This window comes from Phyllobates terribilis, unplaced genomic scaffold, assembly GCF_046119375.1.
Source record: "Phyllobates terribilis strain yellow unplaced genomic scaffold, ASM4611937v1 Scaffold_9__5_contigs__length_417890890, whole genome shotgun sequence".
Classification (NCBI taxonomy): domain Eukaryota; kingdom Metazoa; phylum Chordata; class Amphibia; order Anura; family Dendrobatidae; genus Phyllobates; species Phyllobates terribilis.
Genome location: NW_027362769.1, coordinates 369,617,576 through 369,630,233, shown reverse-complemented (window position 1 = coordinate 369,630,233; position 12,658 = coordinate 369,617,576). Strand labels below are relative to the sequence as shown.

The 12,658-nt window shown below is 41.3% G+C and overlaps 1 protein-coding gene across 2 annotated transcripts in view; it reads right to left on the bottom strand.

Annotated features, from left to right (window-relative positions):
* The window catches only part of PAM16 (presequence translocase associated motor 16), a 138,046-nt gene that overhangs the window by 79,399 nt on the left and 45,989 nt on the right, over positions 1 to 12,658 (bottom strand). The window lies entirely within an intron of this gene.

Below are 12,658 nucleotides of genomic sequence, written 5' to 3'. Positions count from 1 at the left end.
ACGCCAGCAGGGATAGATTTGTTTTGTTTTAAGAAGGTAGGATCTGGACTCTCGAATTAATGCTTTCATCCATTATAAGGCGCAGTTGATTATGTAGCGTATCCCGGTGTCAGATTATTTCCTGTTGGAGACCTGTGTATTATCACCGCCATGTGCTCATTTCTGCAGGAGTGTAACATTTACCAGATCATGTTAATGGCTTAACCCTGCATAAAAGTTAGGACAGACTCTCCTGAACGATCCCGCTGCTGGTGATCTGCGTGCACTGACAAAATACGTGTGCAAAAAAAAAAAAATAATAATAATAATAATCCTGAGATTATTGCAAAAAAAAAAAAAATAATATTGTGCAAAAAAAAAAAATAAGCCATGGCTCAGGATGTCCAGTGATATTTTGCAGTTTTGCAGACCCTTTACCTGCAGCTATGTGACATTGATTAGGAGTTCCAGAGCCAAAAGTTTAGTTCAGCACAAAAAAAAAAAAAAAAAAATAGGTGGGGAAAAGGGTAGGGGGGATGGAGGGGTCTGGAAGTCATTATCCAAACTGGGCAGGAGGTCTGCGGCTAATCTGTGGCGGGTGTACATGGAGTGAGCGGAGGGAGGTGGGGGCAGGTGTGTGCATCCTGAGGCAATGTTTTATATTACATGGAAAGAAAGGTCTCTCTGTGAAGGAATAGAGATATTATCCAAATATCAGTGGGGTGAGGGAGAGAGGCAGGGGCAAAGTATGGCTGGGGCAGAGGAAAGCCAGACAGGGAGAGGATTAATGGGTCCTATGCAGCAAATTGGAGTGCCGTTAGTCTGCAAATATGAATATTTACAGTTAAAGGGGAACTTTTCATAAATATGTCATTTTTATCTGGTGTAAAAGCTGCTTTTCTCCTGAATCCGGCGATGTTTTTCTTTTCTTCCTGCTCCTCTCCGTTCAGGAGATATGGCCCTCTCTTCCCTGTATATAAATCGAGTCTTTTTAGCCAAGTGAGCGTGGTCCTCAAGACTTCTGTGGGCGTCGTCTTCTGGACCACACCCAGTTGGAAAAAAAAAAGATCAGCTTTATATACAGGGTCATTTCTTAGGAATGGAGAGGCGCAGGAAGAAAAGAAAAACATCGCCGGATTCAGGAGAACAGCGAGATTTACAGCAGGTAGAAAAATAAATATTTATTGCAAGTCACGAGTTCTCTTTATAATGCTCACAATTAAACCGTTTCTACTGCAGATCGCTTCAAAACTACTCCCTAACTACAAAGCCACCCTCAGAGTCTCCCTAAAAGACAACACTTTGAGTTTCCATAGTGAGCTTCATGCTTTTTACTTTATTACAAGTTTATATACACTTCATTAGCATTAACTGAGATTGCAACACTCGGAAGTTAAAGTCCTAGAACGCTAGAAATCACAGAATGGACAAACATGTTACTGATTTGCAATAGTGAAAAAATGGAATCAACATTTTAAAAACATCTCGATTTATTCAGTATGGAGTATGAGCGCCACAAGTGCAGAAATCCCAGCACTTACAGCCTTGGCAATCATCAGTGAGGCTATTAATACTTATCTGAAGAAGGTTCTGCTGCTCAATGCATTTGGGCAAATCATCAAGATCTGCTGCTGGCAGCTACCTTTACAGTTGGCAACAAATGACGTCCTAGATGTGCTCGATGGGAGACTAGTCCGGAGACGCTGCAGCCATGGTAGCACATTTAGGCCACGTAGGCGGCTCACAGTAGCACGAGCAACATGAGGTCTTGCGTTGTCCTGGCATGGCTCCTGGGACACTTTGAAGTGGCCGCACCACTGGTTCCAACCTGGAATCAAAGTAACGCCGAGCTGTCAGCATACCCAGAATGAAGACGAGAGGGGTCTGGCTCCCATACATTATGCCACCCGATACCATAATCCCGGGAGTAGGACCAGTGTGATGTTCCCTCGTGAAGGCCTCTTCATGGCGTTGCCCACGTGGTCTCCAGACCAATCTTCGGCTAATATTGCATCCAAGACAATAGCAGGACTCATCGCTGAAGAGTACAGACCTCCGTTCCAGCCTCCCTTGCTCTGCACCGTGAAGCCTTATAGAGCGGTGGCATGAGGTCAGTGGACACCTGTAACTGGACGTTTGGCTCGTAGCCTAATGTCATGCAAATGTCTTCTGATGGTTTATGTAGACACCATTTGATGCCTTCGGCTTGGAATACGACATCTGATTTCACTTGTAATACAGAATAGATGAATGTTGAGGCCGTTTCTACAAGTATCCCAGGAACCATTATTCCACACGACAATGCAAGGCCGCATGATGATCATGCCCGCATGGCCTATATGTTCTCCCATGGCTGCAGCGTCTCCAGACTTGTCTCCCATCAAGCACATCTAGGACGTCATTGGTCGGTGATTACACAGGAGCTGCCAGCAACGGATCTTGATCATTTGCCCAAGTGCATTCAGCGGCAGAATCATTCTCAGACGACCAATAATAACCTCAGTGATAGCAGACGAGGCTGTAAGTGTCAGGATTTCTGCTCGAGGCTCATACTCCATACTGAATAAATAGAGAGGTTTTCAAAAAAATGTTCCCATTTTCTGCAGCGTCTCCAGACTTGTCTCCCATCGAGCACATCTAGGACATCATTGGTCGATGATTACACAGGATCTGCCAGCAGCGGATCTTGATGATTTTCCAAGTGCAGTCAGCTCAGTAGAACCTTCTTCAGACGACCATTAATAACCTCAGTGATGGCAGCCGAGGCTGTAAGTGTCGGGATTTCTGCTCGAGGCTCATACTCTATACTGAATAAATCGAGAGGTTTTGAAATTTTTTGCAGATCAGTAACATATCTATCATCCTGTGATTTTTATAATTCCGCAACTTTTCCTTTTTGGTATTTTTTTGTGCTTTGCAAACACAGTGTATATAGACCCTCACTTATTTCTATTGTTTCTATGCAGAGATCCCAAGAGATTTCCTCTGAATGTGGCCATAGAAATTTGATAATTGATTGCAGATTCAACCAATTTAAGCAAGATCTGACAATAATCTAATGTTTGTGGGGTTTCCAGAGCCTTATATTGAAAGAATCATGGATTGTCTTAGAAAACAAGCATATTAATAGGGTTGTCTGTTCCGATGGCAAATAGTAAAGGTCCATGGCTTTTAACCACTTCAGGTTTCTAAAAACGCTAAAATAAAGTGACCCCATCCATTCTTCTGGCATTTTCTGCTCAGAATAATCTCTGTACTTTACAATATAAGCAAGGGGAAAGCTCAAAAGACACCCGGACACTTTTTGGAGCGTTTCGCCATCGTTTTTGCAAAAGAAAAATACACTAGCGGTTTCTTCATTATTCAACAGAGTGGGGAAAAAAAACTTGATAAAAACCATTGGAAAACTCTTCAAAAAAAAAGAAAAATCAGTGGGCCAAAATCGTAAAAAAAATGCCCAGGAAACCACTGGAAAAATACACAAAACATGCTTCTGGAATAAAAACTCAATAGAGTCTTTTGCTTGAAAATCTCGGCGGGTTTGCCTGACGTCAAGTGTACATGTAGTTTGGATTTTACTGAGGAAATGCTGCAGAATTTGCACCATGAAAAAATAAATCCACGATGAAAATCCGCTGCGTAAATTGAAATGCTGCGTTTTTAAAAAAAAAAAAACTTGCAACGCGGGTCAATTTATGCTGCAGATTTTTCCATTGCATGTGACGATATTCTGTAAAATCTCATCCACTTTTTTGCCTGTACTGTTAGGCGATGAGTTTTTGGTGATTTTTTTATGCTGCGTATTTAAAAAAAATAAATGCAAGTAACCTATTTTAGTTAATGGGGGCAGAAATGGTCAAAATCTCATGGTGGGAGTAAAACCTTATATGCTCTGGATTTTCCGAACATATTCTGGGGAGTCACTGCACAAAGTTGGTGTTTGGTACAGAAAATCCACAGCGTAATACAGTAACATTGTAAAAATCTCTTCTACACATTGTGAAAATTTTTTGACCTACAGAACGTATTTGGAAAGCTGTACCCTGTCAATACTTTCATTACAGATCTCATTCTTTGCATTTGCACTGGGTGAAAAAGAAAATCAGCGGCAAAAATCAACACGTCATATGTGCGCATTTCGGTGCAGATTTTGGTGCAGATTTCGACTGCAGGGGAAAATCCATAGTAAATCCGTGACATGTGTATTTGGATGTTTTAGGTGAGTCTGTTTAGAAGAGGCAAAGTCAACGGGGAATTGATCTGTTCATTTAGGGGTTTTGCGAATTATTAGAAGGGGTTCATCGATCATGCTCCAACCACACGCACTCCCTTCAGCAGAGATAGGGATGAGCAGTCAATGAAGTGAGTGCAGCACACAATACGGAGGAGTGAAACCTCAGAAAGAAGTCTTTGTTTGGCTCTCAGACACCGGCCCCTGGATTCCTGCTGGAATTTGCTGCTGTGTAAATATTTTCACTCTGGACGCGTCTCTCTTCCAATCCCCTTAAATCTGCGCCAACTTCTAGCCTCAAATTAAAAACCAGACTCTGCAGAAAAGCATGCTGGGATATTGTATCCCCGCACAAAGCTCTCTTATGCCTTGTTATTAACTCTCTGCGGGCTGGGACATTGCCAGAAGCTTGCGGTGTGCGCCTGTAATTTAACCCCTTGTCAGCAAGAGACATGCAGATTTACTAGGTTATTAACTTTCACTTATATATCGAACGCCAAAGCCGCCGGGTGATTAGCGTTCCTTTTACACGCAGATCTCCAAAGCAAAATTGTAAAAAACAAAAAATTTAATTATGAAAAACCTGGGTGAAAATACCTTTTTACAGCCATACTGGTGGCCACCCAGCTTTCCCAGGTAGTAAGGCTGGGGGTAGGAGGGGGTTATTGTTCCTTTTACATGCAGCAGTACCACAGATTTCCAAAGCAAAATTGTGAAAAATCTGCTCAAAAATAAAAATATTTACCCTGAAAAACCTGGGTGAAAATACCTTTTCGGAGCCATTCTGGTTGTCACCGAGCTTTCCCAGGCTCACCAGTAGAAATACCAGGTTGTAATGACGGATGGTTATCAGTCCTTTTACAAGAAGCAATATAAAAGATCTCCAAAGCAAAATTGTGAAAAATCTGCCACTTTATAGTACAATAAAATATTTACCCTGAAAAACCTGGGTGAAAATACCTTTTCGGAGCCACACTGGTTGACACCCAGCTTTCCGGGCTCCACAATGGCAATACCATGGTAATAAAGCCAGGTGGTTATCGTTCCTTTTAAATGCCGCAGTACTGCAGATTTCTAAAGCAAAATTGTAAAATATCTGCCATTTTATAGTACAAAATAAAAATATTTACCCTGAAAAATCTGGGTGAAAATACCTTTTCCGAGCCATTCTGGTTGTCACCCAGCTTTTTCAGGCTCCTGAATGGCAATACCAAGTAGCAAAGGCGATTATCATTTCTTTTATTTGTAGCAGTACCGTAGCGTTCCAAAGCAAATACAATTTTTACATCTGTCACTTTATCATACTAAATATGAATATTTACCCTGAAAAACCTGGGTGAAAAATCACTTTTGGAGCCATATTGTCAGTCACCCACCTTTCCCATGCTCCTGAACAGCAATGTTGTGTGATTATCATTTCCTCTATGTGTAGTAGTACAATAATTTTCTCAAGAAAAAAAAAAGTAAAAAATGTGCCACTTCATAGTACTAAACAAAAATATTTATCCTGAAAAACCTGGCTGAAAATCCATTTCGGAGCCTTATTTGTCACTCCGCTTTCTCAAACTCCTGAATAGCAAGACCAGGTAGCAATGCTGGGTAATTCATTCCTTTCATATGTAGGAATACTGTAGCTTTCCAAAGCAAATTAAGAAAAAAAAAATCTATCACTTCATAATACTAAATAATATTTATCCTGAAAAATCCGGGTGAAAATCCTTTTTGGAGTCATATTGGTAGTCACCTAGCTCTCCCAGACTGCTCAATGGCAATACTAAGTGATACTGTTTTTTTTTTACTTTTTTTAATATGCGTTGAAAAACTGTGGCATTGCTGTGTATATATATATATATATATATATATATATATATATATATATATATATATATATATATATATATATATATATATATATAAAAACAGTTACTTCATAGTACTTAATAGGAATATTTACCCTGAAAAACCTGGGTGAAAATAATTTTTGAAGCCAAGATAGTTGTCTCCAAGCTTTCGAAGCTCCTGAATGGCAACGCCGTGTGATTATAAACCCTTTTATACTCAGTAATACCACACCTTTCCAAAGCAAATAAAAAATCTGCCACTTCAGAATACTAAACAGGAATATTTACCGTGAAAAACCTGGGTGAAAATCATTTTTGGAGCCATATTACTGACCCCAAGCTTTCTCGGGTTCGTGAATGGCATAGCCAAGAGACTATAAACCCTTTTATATGCAGTGATACTGCACCTTTCCAAAGCAAATAAAAAATCTGTCACTTCATAATACTAAACAGGAATATTTACCGTGAAAAACCTGGGTGAAAATCCTTTACGGGTAGCTATTAGCTGTTTTCCAGCTTTCCAGGTTCCTGAATCTGTTTTTTTTTTATATACACAGTGGGTACGGAAAGTATTCAGACCCCTTTAAATTTTTCACTCTTTGTTTCATTGCAGCCGTTTGGTAAATTCTAAAAAATTCATTTTTTTCTCATTAAAGTGCACTCTGCACCCCACCTTGACTGAAAAAACAGAAATGTAGAAATTATTGCAAATTTATTAAAAAAGAAAAACTGAAATATCACATGGCCATAAGTATTCAGACCCTTTGCTCAGACACTCATATTTAAGTGACATGCTGTCCATCTCCTTGTGATCCTCCTTGAGATGGTTCTACTCCTTCATTGGAGTCCAGCTGTGTTTAATTAAACTGATAGGACTTGATTTGGAAAGGCACACACCTGTCTATATAAGACCTCACAGCTCACAGTGCATGTCAGACCAAATGAGAATCATGAGCTCAAAAGGAACTGCCCAAGGAGCTCAGAGACAGAATTGTGGCAAGGCTCAGATCTGGCCAAGGTTACAAAAGAATTTCTGATTTACCCAAGGTTCCTAAGAGCACAGTGGCCTCCATAATCCTTAAATGGAAGAAGTTTGGGACCACCAGAAGTCTTCCTAGACCTGGCCGTCCATCCAAACTGAGCAATTGCGAGAGAAGAGCCTTGGTGAAGGAGGTAAAGAAGAACCCCAAGGTCACTGTGGCTGAGCTCCAGAGATGCAGTAGGGAGATGGGAGAAAGTTCCACAAAGTCAACTATCACTGCAGCCCTCCACCAGTCCGGCCTTTATGGCAGAGTGGCCCGACGTAAGCCTGTCCTCAGTGCAAGACATATGAAAGCCCGCATAGAGTTTGCTCAAAAACACATGAAGGACTCCCAAACTATGAGAAATAAGATTCTCTGGTCTGATGAGAGGAAGATAGAACTTTCTGGTGATAATTCTAAGCGGTATGTGTGGAGAAAACCAGGCACTGCTCATCACCTGCCCAATACAATCCCAACAGTGAAACATGGTGGTGGCAGCATCATGCAATGGGGGTGTGAACTTTTTAGAATTTACCAAATGGCTGCAATGAAACAAAGAGTGAAAAATTGAAAGGGTCTGAATACTTTCCGCACCCACTGTATGCAGCAATAACCCAGTTTTCCAACACAAATTATAAACAAAGTAAAATAGGAATATTTACCCTGAAAAACTTGGGGACAGGGAATACATGAGAATATTCGCCATGAATAGATGGGTGACGATCGCTATCTGATCTTTACGGCCGCCACAAAGTAAACCTGGCAAACCGGGAGTTAAAGTTTTTGTAAGGTTTTATGCCTCAAGTTCATTTATCGCTTTCATTAACTAGACCAACCTCAGCATCTGGGAGCCATTTCTGAGCTGACATTAAAATCTGCCAGAACTATGATTAGAGGGAGGAGGAGGAGGGCGGCGGGTGAGGTAAGAAAACTTATTTCTGGTATAATTATGGGGTCAGTTCAGTCCCGGTGGGACGTAGATGGAGGGTGAGGTGAAGAGAAGGGGGGGAGAGGGAGGTGGAGCTGCAGTGCCAGAATTGGGCACTCACCTCAAACATCCCCTTTTGGTCACCACTCTGTAATCTATATACATATACTTAAAGCTGTGTACGCCACACAATGGGCAAAACCCTGTTGTGGCTGGCGAGGTGGCGACGTCTGCGCCGGCTGGTCGGGGGGCCTCAGGCCTGGCACTGACCTGTTTATTTTAGGGTCGTTATGGAGATCGGCCCCGCAGGCTAAGCTCCTGCTAAATAAACTCCTGGAGACCAGGGAAGGACGGGAGAGGTGGTGTTCAGAGGAAAGAGGGGGCCAGGCGGACATGAAAATCTATTCTGTAAACAGGGAAAATTCATTTTCAGCCCAGTGCAGGCGCAGAACGGCCATTACCTCACACACCATGAGCCGTAACACATGGAGATCCGTCTCAGGAGCTTAAAGTAACAGCGCTGATCTGTAATTTGTACAATAAATAATACCGCTACATAAAGTTGACCATCAAAAAATAAAAATTTAAAAAAAAAAGGGTGAATATGTAGGAAAGTATGCAAGTTTGACAATGGTAGATAGCAGAGAACAATAGCTTCCCTACACCTTTTTCATGCCCCACATGTGTGGCTATGTGCACACGACACCTTTTTCAGGCGGGCGGACTAGCCAAGTTTTTCGAAAGGAATACGTTTCAGGAAACACAGACTTTTTTCTTCCCGAATCGTCTTTTGTACCGTTTTTTATTTGGGCGCTTACTGAAGGCTTTTGCAACTGTTTTGGTCGCTGGCAGTTTTTTTTTTTTTGAGGATTTTTCCAGCATTTTTAAGGCGTTTTTTTAGGGTATGTGCACACAGTATCTTTACGTTGTCAGTGGAAAAAAGCCTGACATTGCTGTGCATTTCGTTCACTTTTTGCAGCGGTTTCGCTGCGCTTTTTCAGGTGGATTCCAGGCAAAATCCTCCTGAAAAAGACATTTTGTGTACTTACTGAAGAAAAACTGCTAATGGTTTTTTCAAGCAAAAACGCTGGAAAAAACACTCAAAAAAACAACCCGGCATCCTTACAGCCTTCCCATTGACTTCAATTATAAAGTATAAAGCGTCTTCAAAGCAGAAAACGCGTGATGAATGGTCTGCTCACTTGTTTTAACAAGAAGTGGTTAAAAGATGCTTTAGAGCCTGAACATGTGCACAGCAAGTAGTTTTTACATAGAAATCCATATGTTCATTCTTTTCAGTGTTTAGCCAGTGCTTTTTCAGGAGGTTTTCAAAGCAGAATCTGCCTGAAAAAGATGTATAGAGTAGTATTTTGAGTTAGTAGAGGGGGGGGGGATCCTCTGTTCAGGATGCTCTAGATCTCTAGAGGTTATGCAGGTAATCGACAAATTTAAATTTGTGCTGTGTAATGCCTCATTTCTCCTGTGGGGGAGCTGCAGGGAAACTGAACATTTACTAAAAGCTCATTCAACGTGCTGCTGTCAGCGACAGTCCAGCAGAGGATGTTATATGGATTCTACGGGTAAGTATGGCTTCATTTACTACCCTTTTAAAAAAAAAATGTAATAGTCATGTGTAGAGGAGTAGACTCGGCCCCCGGCATATTGCCCTGGGTCACATTTCAGGATTTGTTTGTGTGAAAGCATTCTGTTCCTTCATAGTATATCTTGGCCTGATGAAGGTCAGGGTCGGATCTCCGTCTGTAGGTGTGTTTTTTGTTTCTGTCTCTCCTTTGTTCAGAAGTTTTTTGGAAACAAGGAACCTATTGTAGTTTAATGTAACTTTTGCACTGGTGTATGGCAGTGACCTCCCCAATACACATATATTGGAGTTTCACCACTATCTTATGTTCCCAATCTCCCCTGAAAAATTGTATCAAAGGAAAGAAGCATTATCCATGTTACATGTCAAAAGACGAACCTTGTGTTCTCTGGGAATAAGGTTGCAGCTTGCTCTACTCTCATACCCTCTTCCCTCCCCCAAAAAAAACCCTATGTTGCCTAATCCTCATTTAAAGGGGGCCAATCAAATAGAAAAAAAAATTTATATGTGTTTAGAATCAAAATATATACATCTACTAATATACTGCATTATCAAAGCTCCACCAATGTCAGCACCAGTCTCCGGTCATGCCGGTTTCACGTCGGAGTTAGGTTACACATATAAGAGAGCTTTTATGTGTTACAACATGACCCTTAATGTGTATGAAGGGGGCTGGATGAGCGCTCATTTCAGTTAAGCCTTTAAATAAACCATTACAGAAAGGAGGCTGGCTGAAGGGGACTGGCAAATCTATTCAAAATGAGTCATTACTGAGAAGGGGGCTGGCTAATCTATTCAAATTAGTCATTACGGAGAAGGGGGCTGGCTAATCTATTCAAATGAGTCTTTACAGAGAAGGGGCTGGCTAATCTATTCAAATGAGCCATTACGGAGAAGGGGGCTGGCTAATCTATTCAAACGAGTCATTACGGAGAAGGGGGCTGGCTAATCTATTCAAATGAGTTCACTTGTCATGCGCCAACACAGAAAACTGCCTCCTGTGTTGTATGCAACCCATCATGGAAGTACAGTTGAACAAAAGAAACGTGGGAGGAAATTTCTGCTGCAGCTAGTTGCCTTACAGCCAAGAACAAGCTAATTTGGGGTTTGTAAAAAGAAATATCCACACGTGACTTTATAAGTTTTATGGACCAACGTTTGGAAGCTGGTCATAATCATGGGGGGGGGGCAGAAAAATCATTAGGGAGAAGTTTCTGCTACAGGTTTCCTTACAGCGAAGAACAGGGTAGTCTTAGGTTTGTAAGAAGAAATATCCACACGTGAATTTAATAGTCATACTGGTAAACTTTTGGAAGCTGGTCATAATTGTGGGGTGGAGTTACAGAAGGGTTCATGGGGGACGGAGTTTCTGCTGCAGGTAGTTTCCTTTCTGCCAAGAACAGGCTAATCTGCGGCTTGTAAGAAGAAACATCCATATGTGACTTGTGACTTTCTAAGTCTTACGGACCAACGTTTGGAAGCTGGTCGTAATCGTGGGGGAAGAGGTGGGAGCAGAAAAATCACTAGGGAGGAGTTTCAGCTACAGGTAGTTTCCTTACGGCAAAGAGCAGGCTAATCTGAGGTTTGAAAGTAGAAATATCCATACGTGACTATTAGTCATACTGCTCAATTTTTAGAAGCTGGTCATAATCATGGGGGGAAGTGTCAGAAGGGAAGAGATTGTTGGGGGTGGGAGGGACAGAAGGGATAGCTGGGGGGGAAGCTTCTGCTGCAGATAGTTTCCATACAGCCAAGAAAAGACTAAATTTGGGCTTATAAGAAGAAATATCAATACGTGACTTTATAAGACATATTGATTAACTGTTGGAAACTAGTCATAATTGCGGAGGGAAGGGGGTAGAAGAATTGTAAGAAGCTTCTGCTGCAGGTGGTTGCCCTACCGCCAACAGACTTATCTGGGATTTGTAAGAAGAAATATACTTACGTGACTCTATTAATCACCCTGACCACTTTTGGAAACTGGCACCGGATAGTAATTAAATGTTGTGGAGGGTGACCTACACCTCAACCACAACTGTTCTCTGTCCTCTCCACACCAATATTCTGCCTCTCAAGACCCTTCAGAGATATTAAAGGCACAAAAAAACCTTCTTGAAACAATTCCAAAAGGTTTTGGCTGGGCTCTGAAGGTCTCCTTAATTTTGGAAGCCTCCAAGATGTTCGGGAGGCTTGGCAATTCTTAAAGGTGCAGAATCTTAAAAGGGAAATACCTGTGTTCCACATTAAGATCTTGGTTTATTAACAGTACCACTTTAAGTATCGATCATTTTAGATGCAGGACAATAGTGTGAATTAGCGGCAAAATCTATGTAGAAAACATTGCTCATTCCTCCACAGAGACGTGAGACCGCGCTATAGGAACAGACCATCAATATTCTTGCACAACCTGTGTCACATATTTCACATTTTTTCACTTTTCTCACTTAAACATTCGCTGCAAGTAACCAGACGTGGGGGGTAAAAAATGAAAATGAATAACTTCAATTTCCACTAAACCGTCCTCTCCTTGCTGGTTTTTGCCAGGGGCACATTAACTTTTTGGTTCTCAATCATTTTTTTTTCAGGTTATTGTTTGTGCTGACCTGATCAGACCAAACTTACTGGTTCTTAAAGTGCAAATCCAGCCAAAAATGAAAAAATTACCGGGATTCGAAATGTGCAATAATTGTGTGAAAGGGATTTGTGCACTTTATTGTTCTGGAAACGGAGGGGGTCCAAACACATGGATTTCATCAACGAAATCCTGGATGACATGTTAGAAGATCACTTTTGCTTTGCTTTGACCAAAGTTGTGATGATTGTAGAATATTGTATGTCATAAATGCCAAAGGTGGAAACACCCCTTTAAAGTGCTCTGTAGCCCTGGTCTTATGGCGGACCCTCCGTAAAAAGGCACTGTCCCATAATAAACATTTATCACCTATTCATACAGTACAGACCAAAAGTTTGGACACACCTTCTCATTTAAAGATTTTTCTGTATTTTCATGACTATGAAAATTGTACATTCACGCTGAAGGCATCAAAACTATGAATT